This window comes from Pogoniulus pusillus, chromosome 28 (assembly GCF_015220805.1).
Source record: "Pogoniulus pusillus isolate bPogPus1 chromosome 28, bPogPus1.pri, whole genome shotgun sequence".
In the NCBI taxonomy this organism is placed as follows: domain Eukaryota; kingdom Metazoa; phylum Chordata; class Aves; order Piciformes; family Lybiidae; genus Pogoniulus; species Pogoniulus pusillus.
The window spans coordinates 11,479,177-11,495,662 of NC_087291.1; the positions used below are offsets into that span (position 1 = coordinate 11,479,177).

Here is a 16,486-nt window from a genome sequence, read left to right on the forward strand (position 1 = left end):
CTATTACTGTTTCCCTGCCACAGCAAAACCTCCATTAAGAAAGAGAGGCACTTAAAGCTACAGCTCTGCTTTCTGCATCACCCAGTCCCACAATAAATAGAATATAGGATTCTAAAGTTTATTTCACTGGTGGAATCTTCATTTCCACTATTAATGTTTAGGGTATCAGAGTACGAAATATTCTCTTTGTGACACTGTTATATTACATTGAGGGATGCTGGTTGTTTTTGATATCTCTGGATTGCTACCTCACTCTAAACCCCACACTGTTCAGAGGGCATTTGCATCTTACCTTCTATCTAACTTTAGGTCTTGAAAACATGAAGCCATCTTGTGTATTCAGAAGAAAAATAAAAGCTATACAATTTTATTTCAGCGAGATCTAAGACTTTGTAGATACTCATCAAATTCTTCACTCTAAATCCTTCTGCATGTAATGGAAAATAACAGCACTTCCCATAACACTTGATGCTTACACAAGGTGTACAAAGGCACAAAAAAGTGCACATAGACGTCTCCCACCTTTACTCTTTCAGTGTTCCACAGTTCATCAACATCCCAAGCCAGAAACCTCTTGCACTATGCAGACCTGAAAAGATTTTCTTCTGGTTATAACCTTCATTGTTGAATGATTACAATAAAAAAAAAGTTTCAAAAGCCATTTTAGAAGTGTGGAGGTCCCTTCTCTTTCTAAAAATGAGGACAGAAACTTCAGACAAAAACTTACATTGGCTGAAGCAGACTTCTATGTTCCACCTAGAAAGACATATTAAGAGCTCCCAAAAGCTAATCTCCTTCTGGTTTGCACACCATTCATGGGCAACGTGGTCTAGAAAAATATTTAGGATGTTTTGCCTTCTATGTTGATCTGTATGGCTCTATTCCTCCACCTGGTTGCTTCTTCCATCCCTACAAACACAAAGGCAGCACCAAGCAAGCAGGATTTACAAGAAAAAATGCAAAAAAGAAGGGGAAAAAAAGAAGTGGGGAAAAAAAAGGAGGAAAAGAGGAGGGGAAAAGGGGGGGGAAGGAAGAGAGGAAAAAAAAAAGAAGGGAAAAAGGAAGTTATCAGCCTTTAGCCTTCAGCAACATGCTGCCTTTATGTCACTTTTCAGGTATTCAAGTGCAATCGATTTGTTTTGAAACCAAAAATAGTTCTAATGCCATTCCAAGCTTCCCACACTGAAGCTCTCCTGAGAATAAGACAGCAAAATATTTGCCGTATTTAGGACTATTTTTACCGAGTTTTGTTTAACCTTCTACAGCACTGTCCCCCCTCCAGTCGCTCACTGTAAAATCAGTCTTTGATCCTCAATCCTCTTCATTTATCCCACACCTCCTAGCCTCTTCTCATTTACATGAGAACTCACTGCAGTTACCTTCTGAAAAGACCATCAGGGATATTCAGTGGAGCATCTGCATGAATACCACTAAACAATAGCTTAGAGAGATCTCTGAGATCCTGTCATTCACCACAACAGGTATTCCAGAAGTCAGAGCTATGACTAATACTCTCAGACTATCTGCTACTCTGTGACTGCTATCAACAGTTCCAAAGCTTTTTTTCAACACCGCTTGGTACAGTGATGAAAGCCACTCTGCCCGAGTCGGCTACACCACTCAGCTGAACGCTGGATAGGTAGAGAGAATCACAGAAACATCCAGGTTGGAAAAGCCCTTCAGGATCAACAACTCCAACCTAGAACCCTACTCTACAAGGTTCACCTTAAACCATAGCCCTAAGCACCACATCCAAACGACCCTTAAACACATTCAGAGTTGGTGACTCCACCACTTCCCTGGGCAGCTCATTCCAGTGCCTGACCACTCTGTCTGTGAAAAACTCTTTCCTAATGTCCAATCTAAACCTACCCAGTCTCAGCTTGAAGCCATTCTCCCATGCTCTGTCTCCAATTACTTGTGAGAAGAGACCAGCAGCAGCCTCTCCACAGTGTCCCTTCAGGTAGCTGTAGACATCAACGAGGTTTCCCCTCAGCCTCCCCCTCTTCAAACTAACCATCCTCAGCTCCCTCACTTGCTCCTCTTAAGATTTATTCTTCAGGCCCTTCCCCAGCTATGTTGGCCTCCTCTGAACCTGCTCCAGCACCTCCACATCTCTCTTGTATTGTGGTGCCCAAAACTGAACACAATAATCAAGGTGTGGCCTCACCAAAGCAGAGTACAAGGGGACAATCACCTCTCTACTCCTGCTGGCCACAGCATTTTTAATGCAAGTCAGGATGCCACTGGCCTTCTTGGCTACCTGGGCACACTGCTGGCTCATATTCAGCTGTCTATTACAACCCCCAGATCCCTTTCTGCCAGGCAGCTCTCCAGCCATACTGCTCCAAGGCTGTAGTTTTGCTTGAGGTTGTTGTGACCCAAGTGCAGGACCTGGCACTTGGCTTTGTTGCAACTCATTCCATTAATGTCAGCCCACTGACCTAGCCTATCCAGGTACCTCTGAAGAGCCTCTCTACAGCTTGTTTTGGTTCTTGGAGGACAGCAGATAGACTATGCAAAAGTTTGGAATGGAAGGACTTATCCAGGTTCTCCTATTCCGAGACACTAAATCTGTTTCTCATACATTAGTGGTTAATTGCATCACTCTTACAAACTTCAATCATTTGCAGCACAGTTAAATTCAACACAGTCTCTTCGTTTTTTTATTTCATTTTCCTCTATCTTTCACATCTTCTTCCACCTTATACATTCTGTCCACTGGTTTGATTGCTTTAGCCCTTTGCATAGTTTTAATTCAAATCTGGCTAATTTTGTGAAGGGTCAGGGTCATTACAGCTTATTCTACTCACAATGCCAAGGTCTTTATCTGTCTCTTGGGACTCATTAGCTGCATTTAGGCATCTGTGAACATATCTGCAGAACATTTTCCCTGATTTTTTTTTCCACTATAACCTTCTTCATATCTACATTTGATGGTGTATCTAGTCTAAACAAGCTCCAACAGGAGGGATCCATAAATGTCACAGGAAGATGGATGGCTGAATCGTTATGATCCCTCTGAAGAGACAAAAGAAGGGACCTCTCCAAGTGACAGCAGAGTACTTGTACTTCGCTAGGCAGCTGCAAAGCAGCAGAGCTATTAGCAAGCTCTTCGCTAATGCCTTTATGGATGTGAGACTTCCTGTAGCTCTTGCTGAATACTCTGTGTTCACCTACTTCCCTAAATGCTCAGTTTGGGAAGAAACACATTGGTATCATTTAAAAGGCAGCTCTTAAGGAAAAAATATTCAAGGAACAAGCTAAAAAAAGTTTGTTGCCACACACTGCCAAGCCATCAGATCTCACCCTCCCCTTAGCAAGCCTCTACCAACGCTTATGTGTGAAAATTAGAGAAACAGCCACTACATTTCTAAAGGAAATCCCCTGGCACAAATCAGGGTGGTACAGGTTACACAGTAATGAAGAGACCTGGCAGCCATATGTGACCACATTTGGAGGGCCATATGTGGATGTGTAACTGCACTACCAGTAGAATTTTGTGGTCACCGATACTCCAGGAGGAAAAAACAATTGAAGCTGAAATTCTGAAAAGGGTCAGCATTCAGGAACTGTGAGCACTATCACGGGGTTCGTGCAACATCTGCTCCCTCCAGGAAGCTCTATATAAAGCTGCCAGAGGCTGCCACCAATCCTGGTAGTGAGTTGCAGAGGCATCTTCAGTGAAGTGCTAGAATAACCTTCAGACAATCTCTCCCTTTCCTGCCTCAGGACCTTCTCCCATAAGTGTACAAATCCTTAGATGCCTCTGACAGGTTTCCTGGACGTCACTGACTTTCCATGAGACACTGAGTTATATTGCATCTGCAGCTACTAAGTTTGCTAGTTGGACAGAAAGGAATTCCAAGAACAAAGATTTACAGGTTCTACCTAAAGGACACATGTTCTTTTAGATATTTTTCAGGTGACCTGCCCAAACAGTAAAAAAGTGGAAGCTGACACCTGAAAAAGTCAGAACTGTCCCTTCTCACTCATCACTCCAAAACTTGTTCTTACATAAAAACTGCCTCGGAGAAGCCAAACTGCTAGGCTAGCTACATGTATAGGTATCTTAATCTGATTCAGAAGAGAAATCCAAATGTGAGGCTATCTATCCTTATTAGGGGAATGCAGATCTGTTTTATTATCTGTAAATGAAGATGTAAGCTTTTACATATCACAATCTCCCAGATGTAGAGCAACAGCACTTGTAATTCCATCATGCAAGGCAGGAAACAAAGCTGTGCACTGAAGCACCACTGTGACCTCCTGAGTTGAGCACTAGAGACTCCAGTTCTAGTATTCTTGCTCTCTGCTGGAACTGCCTGCAGCTCAGTAGATATTTAACTACTTCAGAAATTCAAAACAAGAAAACTTCTTACACAGCAGAACCTCCAGGCATGAATTCAGACCAAACACAGCTGTGCCACTTGTAGCATTGCTATGTCAGCTCTCTCCTGGATGTGACTGGGACAGATCATCAAGTGAAGCAGTGTTGCCATAAATAGAGCACAGGACTGCTAGTTTCAAGTGTCCACTCTGACTTGAATCAACAGTGTCTCAATCCACTTATTCAGCTAATCTAGAAACAAGCAGCATAAAGATCAAGCATTACCAAGTTGTTTTAAAACATTTTTCTCTAGGTCCCCTATATAGGATATGTTTTATAGTCTGCAATGCCAAAAATCACAACTCCTGCCTCCAGGCAACTGCTCACTCCTCTGTATCTTAAACACACCAAGCACTCTTCAGACCTATTCTCCTGGTCATGAGCAGTCTAAGGATTAGAATCATTTGGCCCATTCATCCAGACAGTTCAGGGCCCTCTGTAAAGCCTTCCTACCCTTAAGCAGATCAGCACTTCCTCACAGCTTAGTGTTTGCCACAAACCTACCAAGAGTGCGCTCAAACTCCTCTTCCAGACCATTGGTAAAGATTTGAAAAAGGACTGGGCCAAAACTGAGCCCTGGGAAACACCATTTGTGACCAGCCACCAACTGGATTTAACTCTGTTCACTCCTTGTCACAGAAAGAGATCAGGTTCATCAAGCAGGACCTGCCTTGCTGTCTGGGGCTGATCACATGGTTGCTCTGCACATGCTGCATCATAGCACTCAAGATGATCTACTCCATGATCTTCCCTGGCACCAAGATCAGGCTGACAAGTCTATAGTTCCCCAGATCCTCCTTATAGCTCTTCTGGTAGATGGCCATCACATTCACAAATCTTCAGTCAATTGGAACCTCCACAGCTAGCGAGAACTGCTGATAAATGATGGAAAGTGGCTTGCTGAGTACTTCCACCAGCTCCTACAGTGTATGCCATCTGGCCTCACAGACTTGGTTATGTCTAAGTGGTGCCGCAGGTTGGTAACCATCTCCTCCTGGATTATGGGGGCATTATTCTGTTCCTCATTCCCATCATCCAGCTCAGAGGGCTGGGTATCCAGCTGGTATCCTTTAGTCCTACCACTAAAGACTGAGGGAAAGAAGATATTGAGTACCTCATCCTTGACCATGTTCCCTGCTGCATTCAATAAAGGTCAGAAATTCTTAGTCCTTCAGACAGCCTCACAGCCACTAGATCAACATGCCAGCCATATGTTTTCTCTATGTAACATGCTTCCTCTCATCACAGTTTTTGTCTGCTAGTCTACAACGACACTGAGAAACAACAATGCATACTGGCATCTTGAAATATTCCCAGAAGGATAACAATAATTGGATTGCTGGACAGTACTGCCAGCACCTTGCATGCTTAAGAACCCTTAGACATCTATCCAGGTGAGTCTACACAAGATGCAATGGCTTGGAATGTGTGCTAGTTTGAAGCTAACTAGAATGTTTTGGTGAGAAGAATTAGATTACAGGCTGTGAAAGGGAAACAGTGGTGATGTCTACTTCACTCATAGGCTTGCTGAGAGGTATAAGAACAAGAATCCAAACATAGATAAGGCACGTCTTCTGCCTGGGAGCTCTGAGATGCATTTCTATCTCTATCCTCTCTGCCATCTCTCTGACTAATCCACTTTGCTTCCTAACCCCCTGGTCGAACCTCCATTCTTCCTTGGGGCTGAGGTAAGGTTGAGAGGGGTGAGAGAAGGTAGAAGGGCAGTTGGGATCCCCTCCTGGGGACTCAGGTTTCTGGGAGGGCTGTTGTGTTTCTGTATTACCTTTTACTTTGCATATTTCTGTATATAACTGTATATACAGTTATATCTGCTTGTATATTGAGCTAAGCTGTAAATATAAGCTTCATTCAAATTTCCAGAGCTGGCTGAGTCTAGACTGGGTGATTTCCAAACCATCACAGAATATAGGCCTGAGCATCTAGAGGATATCATGTTGCACACACAACAGGGAAATTAGTCCTAAAATTACGAGCAATTTTGCTAAAACTAATCTGAGACTCAAATTTTAGAGTGACATCTAACATTTCTCTGTTCAGGAAAATAAGTCCCAACCTTTGTGAGCTATCATGGGTAAAACTCTGCATGCTTAGACATAAGCCCCAGCATTCTGTTTAATCTAAACAGTATTTATGCCCACTAGACATAGTAATTAGATGGTTACTGGCATTTGAGTAATACTATAAAGAAACAAAGATTTGTGAATGAGTTCCACAGAAAATGTCCTTCACCACCAAAAAAGCAGGCTGAAATTGACTGCATTTAACCTTACTGTACAGAGGAATGTAGTTTAGCTCCTTTCTTATATGTGAGGCCACAGCTTCTCCATAGCTCATTATGTCTTTTAAAAAATCAGGTGCTGAAAGCATCTTCTTCCCTTTAGCTTCTTCAGTTATTCAAATTACTCCAAACTGGCTCCGGTGTTTACACACAAAGCTGCAATTATCTTCTGTGTGTCATTAATAAGTAAAAACAAAAAAAAAAAAAAAGGAAAGAAAATGCAGCCCACTCTATAACAAAATGGCAGCACACAGCATGGAGGGCTCTTCTGTTGATCTCTTTTCGTTCCAGGAATTATGCACTGAGTAGTGAATAATTTCTATTATTAAATCTAGTTTCTTTCCATTGGGACATGGCTGACAACTTCTTCTAAACTGTAACTCAGCACCAAACTAGAGCAGGCCTTCAAAAAACCTCAAGAAACAATCAGACATCACTATGTGTACTGAGTCCAGTTCTGGGTTCCTCAATTCAAGAGAGAAGCTGAGATACTGGAACATGTCCAGAGAAGGGCAGTGAAGCTGGGGAGGGGCCTGGAGCACAGCCCTGTGAGGAGAGGCTGAGGGAGCTGGGGGTGTGCAGACTGCAGAAGAGGAGGCTCAGGGCAGACCTCATTGCTGTCTACAACTACCTGAAGGGAGGCTGTAGCCAGGTGGAGGTTGGTCTCTTCTCCCAGACAACCAGCAACAGAACAAAGGGACAGTCTCAAGTTGTGCCAGGGGAGGTCTAGGTTGGATGTTAGGAGGAAGTTCTTCCCACAGAGAGTGACTGGCACTGCAATGGGCTGCCCAGGGAGGTGGTGGAGTCACCGTTCCTGGAGGTGTTGAAGAAGAGACTGGGTCAGGCACTTAGTGCCATGGTCTAGCTGATTGGAAAGGGCTGGGTGATAGGTTGGACTGGATGATCTTGGAGGTCTATTTCAACCTGGTTGATTCCATGATTCTATTACTTGATGTTGTTGCCTAGCCAGGCATAAATTCTTTCATTCTGTACACCCTAGACATTCCCAGCACAATGGGAATAAGGACATTCAAATAACAAACATGTGACCAGCTGCCAACTGAATTTAACAAAAAAAAAGTGCTTTGAGACTCTCTTCAGTAGTTTTTTCAACATTTACCTGACTCATGATACAGCTATGTGAAAGATTATCTAGTCCAACCCCACTGCCCAAGCAGGACCATCTAGAGCAGGTCACACAAAAACACAGTAAGAAATGTTCTGAATGTCTCCAGAGAAGAAGACTCAACAACTCCCCTGGGCAGACTGTTCCAGTGTTTTGTCACCCTGCCAGTGAAAGTTTTCTAAGAAGACTCAACAACTCCCCTGGGCAGACTGTTTCAGTGTTTTGTCACCCTGCCAGTGAAAGTTTTCTATGTCCACATGAAACGTCCAGTGCTCCATCTTGCACCCACTGCCCCTTGCCCTGTCACTGGACATCACCAAGACCTGGCTTCATCCTCCCAAAAGTCACCCTTCACATATTTATAAACATTAATGAGGTCACCTCTCAGTCTCCTCCAAGCTAAAGAGATTCAGCTCCCTCAGCCTTATGTCATAAGGGAGATGTTTCACTCCTTTAATCATCTTTGTGATTATGCACTTGTACTGCTTCATTATCTATACAGAAATGTATTTGGATCTTTCTGACATTTCTATGCATAAAACCTACATAATGGTCGAAATGTTATATGAAAAAGACACTGCCAGTTGTGTCTTCTGTCCTCTCTCAGCCCAGTCTCTTGTTACAAAGACACGAATGCAAACACTTCACAGAAATAAGAGTGAGGAGAAATGATGCATACAAACTTCACAGATGACAAAGACAGAAGCAGCTCTCTCCATAAGTCTGGGTGACCATTCTAAAGGTTAGTAAACAACACTCAGTTTGTCACTACAAAGTCAGTTAGCACTTCCACTTTCCTCACACACAATGATACAGATTCTCCATAAAAACTGCAGGGAAATTCTGGAAGCTGCTCTGTTGCTACTTTGTGGCCTAGAGAAAAAAAGATGACATTTGCCAGACACACACAAAAGAAATCTCCTAGGCATACCAGCATGCTCTGATTGCACGTAATCAGAATACAATGAGGAAGCTACAAATTTATAGTTAAGTATCACTAAAAAAAATCAGTGATGGAGAGAGGACAGAAGCATGCAGATACTCTGATGAAAAGGTGCATGTCTGTTAAAAGTATTTAAAGCTAATTGACAGAAGATAGCTAAGAAGAATCATCAAGAATTATTTTTCTGCACTCCTGCACTGTTTTGATGCTCTCTCTAAATTACAATAGCCTCTCTGGGTTGCCCTAATAACTAAACGAGCACTTAACTGCTGTTAGCTGCAATCCTAATTCCCATGCTTCCTGCCATCTCTGCTTCTAGCTGGGAAAGACATGACTATACTACAGTCTTCCACAGTGTGTATCAGTAGATCTGAACCTTGACCTGGGCCTTCACAAACTCTCCTATCTTACCTCATTCTCCCAGTACCAATAACACATCAAGGCGTGAAAAAATTCACACGCAAAGGTGAAATCCTGATCCCATTACAGTCAATGGCAAAACTCCTCATAGGTAAGTAAAACTTTTGACTTCTCCAGTCAAGGTCTTAACACTGCAAATTCTTTAGAAGATGCCCATGCCTAACATGTTCTTTTGAAATCTGCATGTATCAATCATACACATCAGCACAAGGAAAAAGAATGTTTGAAAGAAGTCTTATCCCTTTAGTAGGATGGGTAGTGCTTCAGTCACATGTATCCCACTGAAACGCTGTAAAAACCTCATGTTACAACACCCATTAATCACATAAATCCTGTATCTTTTTCACTAGTTCCTGACAAAAGCTTCTGCTTAAAAACCAACAAACAAACAAAAATCCAAAACAAACAAGCAACTTACTAGCTTCATTTTCCAAAGGGAAATTTTGAACTCTTCTGTTCCAAATTATTAAAAGACAGCATTATTCAACACAGTTTTCATGTCAGGACCCTAATGTCTTTCTTTCAGAAAGGAAAAAAAAACAACTAGAGCAGATGGTGTGGGAGACAAGGTGGACATGGGCTATGTAACAGCATATAACAACATAAACACTTCACATTCTTCCAAGAGCCTGTGTAAGAAAGCTGGATTTGAGAGCAGTTGGATACATCCAGGTTTTCTTTATTACATTGTGTTCAACGATGCTCTGTGTTCAGTGCAAATCATGCACTTCAAAGCAAGGAATATACACATACTAGAGGAATGGGTTGCTAGACTGCTACTACAGATGGTATTCATAACTTAAACCTTTTTCTGGCTCATGGATTCCCCTCCAGACTACTCTCACATCAGCTGTGTAACTCTGACTGCCACAAGACTGCACCTTGACCATGATGTCACTCTTGATGCTGATGAGACTGAATCCCAGTTCCCCTCTGCTCCATACTCACTCTGATTATTATGGAAAGAAAACTGCATACGGAGACACCAAAAGTGATCCTACAGCAACCTCCAGCTACATCCCTGGTGTAGGGCAGACCTTATCCACATTAGAACACTCTTTGATTTGTTTTAGCTACTATTATTTTCCATTTCAACTTGCTAATAATTCAATTTATGTTTTCAGAGAATACATAAACTGTCTGCATGCCAAATATAAGAGCTTCAGCTTCAATACAAAATATCCAAATTCCACTTAATTAACAGTATGGACTATTAATCAGTGTTGGTTATATTGTCTAGCAAAACAGGAAACATAAAAACTGAAGTAGTAACTATTATCTCTTGTATATTGTCAACATATTCTAATTTTAAACTATCAACAACTGAATAGCTACCTATGAATCAGGTAAAATTCCAATCACTTCTACATCTCACGCACTAAACACCATTAAAATATGCCTGCTGCTCATTTTCCAGCTGGAATTCAGTATTACAATTCTTACTCTTGGAAATGCTACATTCACTCCTGTAGTTCACCCACCTCTTGTCAAAGCAAGGTTTCAGTTCAATAGTCAGGCAGCCTGGAGGCTTAATGATAACTGTCAAAACTTGACTAATTAGAGATTTGTATAATTAAAAGCCCAGACATACAGAATGTCTATGTCACGTCATTTTCTTCATATGTTTCCCTAAAGGAGACATTTTAATGCATGTAAAGTGTTTTAAATGAACTTCTAATGTCGTATTACTTCCCTGCTCCAAAATAATGGTTTAGGAACTTTACTGGTAAGAACTATTCAATCAACTGTGGTTCTGTGTAAACTGCAATAATAAATTCTACAAAGCATATAATAGTTGGAATTAATTTTACTGTGTCAAAACAGTACAGTTCTGCTCAAAGCCATATTCATAGGTTTTCAGAATCTTGTACTATTTACTATTTTGTAGATTTACCAATATCAAGTTTTAGGGTTCACCATTTCTCAAGTACTAGACCTCACTCGTGATAGTTCATGCAATTTTGATGCATCCAGCAATGGAAACAAGTTGGGGACATCATGATCCAGAACCATCATCTCTCCATTTTCTCACTTACAACGTTGTCTAAATAATTTTTGAACTCTGATTTTTTGCACTGAAAGACTTTTTCAGCAAAAAAATGTTAAGTAACTATCATATATTGTACAAAAATTGAGAAGCCAGAAGAAGTTTGGGGAAGTCCTTAGAGGAATGTTAGACAGATGAAAGGATTTTTAACTGGCCTCAAAGCACTCAAACATGAATTTTGACCAGCAGTCAAGCACTGTTTTACTGCAACTGAAGCTGTTTGAAGATGAAGCTATGCATTAGCACATACAAATAAACTTCATAACATTACAAAAGTTGTAATAACAAACCCAACACTAGTGTAAACTTCCCAGCATGTGCCAATGTTTACGATACAAAGCATTCAGTCCAAGTAAGTTTCATCAAATAAGGAATAACTATCACCCCAATCAAAGGAGCAAATGAAAGATGATTTCATCAAGTATTGTTAGCTCTAAAATGCCTTGCTCGTATCAATTTCAGTAGATAATCCAACCTTAGGTGATTCAACAATGCAACTGTCTCAGAAAAAAATTAATGCTTACTTCTCTGGAAACAACTAGTGAAATCCTGAAGCATGACAAGTATCTTATATCATGAAACAATCAATGTTCTGTCTTTATGTGAGTGGTAGCTTTAATTTAACTAATCAAAGGTATTAAGTATATTCCTTCTTAAACACAGCAACAGAAAGAATATTTTCTCATACTCCTGAAGAGACTGAGAAACTGATAAACACTCATTCTTCTGCCCTGAATTTGTAAGGAAAGTTAATTCCATGTAAACAGCATGCAGACAGGACACAGGATACAACCCTCACCAAATCTTGTCCAGTCCTCCTTTATAAAAGGGAAAAAACTCTCTCTTGAGATACACTGTTTTCTCAGATACATGATTCAGCTATAACTACACTGTAAACCAAAAGCACTGTCACTTGCAGTTTGTATATTCACATCCAAAGGAGCTTTAAATTAACTAGTCTGAAAACTGGATAGAAAATGACAATAATCTATACAGCCTTGTAAATATGTGCTTAATTTACCATTTTGCAGATGAGTAGGTTACATTCTTTGTTGTTATTTTTCCTTTGCTTATATATCAAGCTATGTGGCACAGTCTATTTGCTAGAGGGCAGGGATGCCATCCAGAAGGACCTGGACAGACTGGAGAGGTGGGCCCAGGCCAGCCCCATGACATTCAACAAGGCCAAGTGTAAGGTCCTGCATCTGGGTCAGCACAATCCCAAGCACAAATCCAGGCTGAGTGGGGAATGGCTGGAGAACAGCCCTGAGGAAGAGGACCTGGGGGTCTTGGTTGACAAAAAGCTCAACATGACCCTGCAGTATGAGTGCAGCCCAGACAGCAACCCTGTGCTGGGCTGCAACAAGAGCAGTGTGGCCAGCAGGGCAAGGGAGGGAATTCTGCCCCTTTACTCTGCTCTCCTCAGACCCCACCTGGAGTACTGTGTGCAGTTCTGTAGCTCCCAGCACAATGATATGGAACTGTTAGAACGAGTCCAGAGGAAGGCCACCAAGATGCTCAGTTGGGGCTCTACAGCCTGGAGAAGAGAAGGCTTCAAGGAGACCTTATAGTGGCCTTCCAGTATCTGAAAGGGGCCTATAGAAAGGCTGTGGAGGGACTACTGACAAGGTCTTGTAATGATAGGACAAGGGGTAATGGGTTTAAACTGGCAGAGGGGAGATTTAAAACAGATGTTAGGAAGAAGTTCTTTCCAGTGAGGGTGGTGAGACACTGGCACAGGTTGCCCAGGGAGGTTGTGGATGCCCTCTCCCTGGAGGTGTTCAAGGCCAGGGTGGATGAGGCCTGTTCTAGTGGGAGGTGTCCCTGCCTATGGCAGGAGGTTGGAACTGGATGATCTTTGAGGTCCCTTCCAACCTAAACCACTCTATGTTTCTATAGCTGTACATATACAAGATGATATGATTATTTTCAGAACTACATTTCTACTACTAACATTAGTTGAACATTAAGAAATTAACTATTCCATCTACATTTAGTGACCTCAGTGTTTAAGGTAATACACACCAGAATTCGTATCATTGTTATGGTGGGTCAACATGAATTTAATCAGTATTTTCAGTATGCAAATTACATTTTTGACAGCAACTTCTATGGGTTTATCTCAGGTAGTGAGACTAACAACTGAAGTTTATTTTCCACTTTAAATGCTTTTTAGAAAATACCTATTTTTTTAATAAGTTACTTTCTTTTTAATGTTATCTTCTATTAACAAATTAGAAAATACATACTCCACCCAATCACATTATCTTTTTTTTTTCCAGAAAAAAACTAATAGGAACAACTGCATCAAGTGAAGGATGTACTGAGAGTTTCAGTAGTAAAGACATAATTTCACTTTTGGTTTTAAACTGCTCTGGGCTGAATAAGATGATGGTAACCAATCACTGTTCTTGTTTGATCTTGTAGACTGCTCATTGGAGAAAAACAGGTGAATGCAAAACCAAACTCAAATGTTTTCAAAATTGGCATTTAAACGGCTGAGGCTGAATATATTTGGGTGTAGACTTTCATATCACAGTACAAAGGAATCAAGACACTGAGAGCAATGTCTTCAGGAGGCTTAACTATGGTGCTTCACTTGCTTCAATTTGGACATCAAGAAGCCTAACAGCACATAGCTGACAATGACATTTTCATACAAAACAGCTATTTTAACATTTCTGTGAAGAAGCTGGCACCAGTGGTAGGCAAATTTGACTGTGACTTTCCTCTGGGGCCATGACATGATTTTTCCAAGTGGATCACGTCTTTGGATCACATCTTTGCTCTCTTAACGAAAAAGAGGTAGCAAAATTGTGTATTATTTACATCATTCCAAGTGGAAAGTTACATATGGTTAAGAACTATCTATTTTAAACAAATGACAATGTGACTGAAAGTGTGTGAAGGCATGGAATTGCCTTCCAAGACTGCTCTGGTCTTACAACAGAGAATAAGCTTGCGTTTGTTCCTGAATAAAGTAGGCGTTCAGGGTACAAAACCTATTGAGCTGGAGCCACTGATAGAATGCACTGGACAAGGGAGAAAACTCAGGAAAAGACAATTTTAAATATGTTCAGTCGACCCAGGCAAGCTGTTGGTGACTGGAGAAGAGATGAGAGAGAGGCAGTAGGAGAGGGCATTTGAAAAACCTTAATGCGAAATACCTTCCTATTTTCATTCATGAGTTCTCAGCAGAGCTTACAGGCCTTTGTGAGCTTGCAATTTAATCCTGGATAACTGTGACCAAAAGGATTCTTCCCTCACAGAAAACAAAATGTCACGAAACTAAAGCTGACAATGTTGAAAGACAAATATGTTTAAAATTCCTCAGTTTCTGCGTCGGTGCTTGTTCTGTGCTGTTTATGAAAGAGAGCTTCAACAGCTTTTGCATCAGAAAAGAACATTCAGACATTTTCATATGTCAAAAGGTCTCCACAATTCACTTCACTACTCTTTTCTCAATATTCAGCTTGTTTTAAACGTTTCCCCCCACCCCCCATTAAATTCTCACGCAGTTTTACAGTGTTTCTAGAGCTCTTCAGAGCACTTGAAAATACAAACTACCACCGGCTCAGTGTAAATCGTTCCAAGAACATGCATTTTGTGCACAAGTAATACCTGGGGTTTTCTGCTAACAGTGACAAACACGAATGGTTACTGATTGCTATTATATTCCGTTTCAGATCGAAATTCAGACATTTTAGGTAAGTCTAAACAGCTGTACCCTTACTGGAAAAGACCCGTTCGATGACCAGCGTTGCTGACCTGTAAGCTGCCTTGCCGAGATGCATGTACCACTTTGCCACTCAAAATACTCTGGCCACGCACCCGGGCCGGGATGCATCCGCATCTGCTCCCAGTTACCGCCTGCTCCAGGCAGCTCCGATACCGGCCCGGCGGCGGTGCCCGAGAGGTCCTCCCCGCCGCCCGCGCCCGCTCCCACCTGTTCGGCCCCCAACGGAGCAGCTCTCCCCGAAGCCCACCTCTAGCTCCCCGCTCCCCAGCCGACCATGGGAAATTCGCATCATCCGCATCGCCCGCTGAGGCTCCAGCCAGCGCCCCAGCTGCCGTGGGTACCCTCATTACCCCGCGGCACAGCCCCGACCCTACGGGAGGAGAGGACTGCAAAGGGACCCCTCTCCCGGACCAAGTAAAGCGCACATACGCTAGGCAGGGCAGGCGCACTGGAAACTCCTCTTCCACTCACGCTCCCGCGAAACAAACTTGCCGCCCCCCACCCACCACCACCTTGCCCGCCCTGACACGACTCAACTTCCCGAAACCTTTCCAAAGGTCCCGAAAAATGCACCCCAGTAAGTCATCTACCCCCACGGCCCCGCTGTCACTGCGGGCGGCGGCCGGGCGGAGCGGCAGCGGGGCCGGTGCCACTCACCTTCCCGCGCCTCCGCCTTATCTCTTCGCTCGCGGGCTGCAACTTCCAGTCCGTCCCCCAACTGCCATCTTCGGTCGGAGCAGCAGGGAAGGAGCGCAGCGAGGAGGAAAAGTTGCGGTGGCTGCCGCGAAGATTAGGTGGCCATAGCACCAGCGGGCGGCAGCGTCGGCGGCGGGACGAGCCTGTGCCGTGCGCGACGGGCGGGCAGGCGGGGCGGGGCGGCGGCAACTGGCGAGGGGCTGAGCGCTGCGATCACAGCCCGTGGCGACGCGAGGAGGATCTACTAAAAATAGCCTCGGCTCGGAGGGGGGGTGGCGGGGAGAGGCCGTCGGGCTGCGCCGCGCTCCCCGCCGCTGCCGCTGGGGGCTGAGCGGCCCAGGCCGCAGTGGGGACGACACCGAGGGGCTCCGCATTCGGGCGGAAAGGCTCTCGGGGAGGCTTTTGGAGACTGCGGCCGCAATGGGAGGGCAGGGTCAGGCAGCGGTGCGGCCGCAGCCCGTTGAGGGGAGCGGCTGTTCCTGCCTGCGCCCTGCTGTCCCTCTTTGCCTTGGACCTCTCAGGCTGCTGACAGCGGCGGCAGCGCGGCCGCGCGCGGCGGCTGCTGGCGGCCGGCAGGGCCTCGCCGCGGGCCTGGGGGCGGCAGGGCCCGCGTGCTGCCCCGCGTGCTTCCCGCCGCACCGAGCCCCGCCTGGGCCCTGCGGGCCTTTCACCACCTAGCCGCGGGCACTGGCTGCCGGCTGGTTGCGAAGGAGCCGCTGGGTTAATTCTCGCCCCGTGCCACCCTTTCCACTGGTAACCTCGCTCAGCCTTCAGGGGAGGGGATGCATCTGCCTCTCACCCGGCTCCCATGTCAGCGAAAGGAGAG

The 16,486-nt window shown here is 43.8% G+C and overlaps 1 protein-coding gene across 3 annotated transcripts in view; it reads right to left on the reverse strand.

The window, feature by feature from the left end:
* HDAC9 (histone deacetylase 9) overlaps positions 1-16,038 on the reverse strand; it is a 465,174-nt gene extending 449,136 nt beyond the window's left edge. For 2 of the 3 annotated variants that reach the window (XM_064167147.1, XM_064167144.1), the window contains exon 1: positions 15,622-16,038. The gene's annotated coding sequence lies outside the window, so the exon portion shown is untranslated. Of the gene's footprint in view, positions 1-14,958; positions 14,996-15,621 lie in introns of those variants that run through there. The other variant, XM_064167145.1, reaches the window with a different exon arrangement.
* Positions 16,039-16,486: the final 448 nt, after the last annotated feature.